Source organism: Hypomesus nipponensis, chromosome 2 (genome assembly GCF_054491055.1).
Source record: "Hypomesus nipponensis isolate SF chromosome 2, ASM5449105v1, whole genome shotgun sequence".
NCBI classification, from domain to species: Eukaryota; Metazoa; Chordata; class Actinopteri; order Osmeriformes; family Osmeridae; genus Hypomesus; species Hypomesus nipponensis.
The window spans coordinates 1912502-1915000 of NC_140362.1; the positions used below are offsets into that span (position 1 = coordinate 1912502).

Consider the following 2499-nt stretch of genomic DNA (forward strand, 5'->3'; position numbering starts at 1 on the left):
GGCTGGAAATGTGTTGTTGCTACGGTAACAGGCAAGCGCTATCCAGCGTGCGCTCCAGACAGTACAGTGACCTATCAGTCTTAAGATTTTAATATCTATAATTCTATTATTCCAGGGCAATGGATTAACTATGAGGCCCAGTCCAAACCAGCTCTTTTCTGTCCTTGATTCAGACAACTCATCGGTTTAGGAACACACACACAGACGTACCTAGTTTGGGCTATGTGTGTGAGAAAGCCCTAGGTGAATTTATACAAACCTACAGGTTGTTTTCACTTTATGCGTACGCAATGCATCCTCTAAGAGATCAAAAACATTTCAGCAAGGTGTCTGGGCTTTATTCACTTCTGTTTTGATCAAGATAGGCCTGTCCTTCCGGGGAAAGAAACGTTCAGTACCTCAGCCTTCGACTACGCTCCCCTGTTGAGCATCCCCAGCTTCACCTGTGTTCTGTCTCAACTGACCCTGTTTATGTACCCAGTCTGCCCCATGTTCACACCCAGATCGTGCTGGTGTTCCCCCCGAGCCTTTTCAGCATTCACTGGCGTGAACGATTTCTGTTCAGACTCTAGCCTGTGTGCATGTGTGTGTGTGTTTGTTTGTTTCCGTTTTTGGCCTCTGAGTTTGGTTTACAAAGTCAAGTCCCTTGAACCTGCCGTACCTGCACCTGATTGGTGTGTGGATTAAAACCTCACTTCACCAGGCCGTGATCCCACCAGCTCTGTATGTGACTAAGACGTTTTTCACTTATTCAAAAGGCACAGAAGTAGTCCTGTCCATTCCAACCTTAAATAAAATGTCCACGGTGCCTCCAATGTAGGGCATTATTCAGTGTTTGTTATTGTGTCGTTTAGGGCAGCACGATTAATCGAATTTTAATCACGATAACGATTTCGGCTTCCCACAATCAAATTCGCGTGATCGAGCGATATTTAAAATGCGTCATTCCGTTCATTGAACGCTCCGTATGAAAGTTTTTTTGCAAAGCCAATCTAGCGCTCCGTAAACCAATAGGTGCGTTCGACATCGGCTGTGGCTGCATGAAACGACCAGCGAGAGTTGCCGCTTGCTGTCGGGGAGGAGTTATAAAGGGCTCCTTAAATCGGAAAATGTGTCATTTTATGTATTGGGCTATGGTAAACTCTTTCTCCAATCTGCAGGCTGCAGCCGGCTGCAGCGCTGCGTGGAGTTGAATACACCTGATGTCTGTTCATGTGCCTCCATGAGCCAGTCAGAGTTGTTCCCTGCACCATACAGCTCAATTTCTAGATGTAGACGGTTCCAGACAGAGGAAAATTCCGCAACAGATAGAAGTCGGTCATAAGGCTGCTATCTTAACAAAGAAAACAAAAAAAAACTACCTGTGACCTGCCTTCGCTTTAGATAGCTTGCAAATACAGATGATAGCCTACCGAAGTTGAGTTAGCCAATGTCGTTAGCGATACTAGTTAATGTTATGTTCTACTAATTAATTCCCACAAATATATAATATATGTATTTGTTAAAATAAGTGACACATTTTTCAATAAATGTGTTATATCTGAGTGTCCATTCGACGTAGCGGTCAATGTTGTTATGTGTAGTTACTCTTTACTGCTCACACTGCTTCAACAGAAAGATGTTAATAAAGTTTTTTCAAAACAACATGGCGGCGCACATGGGCACCCGTGAGCCTTAGCCAACGAAATTAAAAAGTGTAACACATTAGCAATGTTGTTTAGCTAATGGATAACTGTTTTTAAGGACGCGGAAGTCTACACAGTGAGTATCCGACTCCTCGGTTTCATCATGTTTTGGAACGGTTTATTTTGTTCTTACTACATTCGTTTTGTAAACAGCTACGCAAGCTGTCAACGACATTGCTTCGCTCGCCATCCGCAAGTCATTCATCCCATAACACACGGATATACTCTTAACCTAAATTTGAATTAAAATCCAGACATCTAGCAAAAAACGGTAAAGCTTTGAATCTGTCAACTGAAATGCTTGTGCCAGCAACCTACCATCAGAACCGTAAATGTCAAAGCGTTTTTCTTGTCATTCAAGGACAATTGGGATGTCTGAGACAGGTTTCAGACAGCACATCGAGAAATATTACTCTGATACAGCCACACGATTGTCACATCGAGTCCTTTTGGCTCTGAAATTTTAAATAGGTTATGTAACCATAGAAACCTACTACATTTTCTCTCTCTCTCTCTCTCTCTCTCTCTCTCTCTCTCTCTCTCTCTCTCTATCTCTCTCTCTCTCTGTCTCTCTCTCTCTCTCTCTCTGTCTCTCTCTCTCTCTCTGTCTCTCTCTCTCTCTCTCTCTGTCTCTCTCTGTCTCTCTCTCTCTCTCTGTCTCTCTCTCTCTCTCTCTGTCTCTCTCTCTCTCTCTCTCCCACACACACTCGCATCCACTTGCTCACAACCTTGAGTGCTTGTCTCCATGCTCCCGCTTGCTGTTCCGCTCCTTCAGAAGGCAACGTGCAGATGATGTCTGTGGAAGGGGTGAGTG

At 43.9% G+C, this 2499-nt stretch overlaps 1 protein-coding gene across 3 annotated transcripts in view; it reads left to right on the forward strand.

The window, feature by feature from the left end:
- The first annotated feature begins 1639 nt into the window (after positions 1–1639).
- lars2 (leucyl-tRNA synthetase 2, mitochondrial) overlaps positions 1640–2499 on the forward strand; it is a 28250-nt gene continuing 27390 nt past the window's right edge. For all 3 annotated transcript variants that reach the window (XM_084702233.1, XM_084702234.1, XM_084702235.1), the window contains exon 1: positions 1640–1761. The gene's annotated coding sequence lies outside the window, so the exon portion shown is untranslated. The remainder of the gene's footprint in view (positions 1762–2499) is intronic.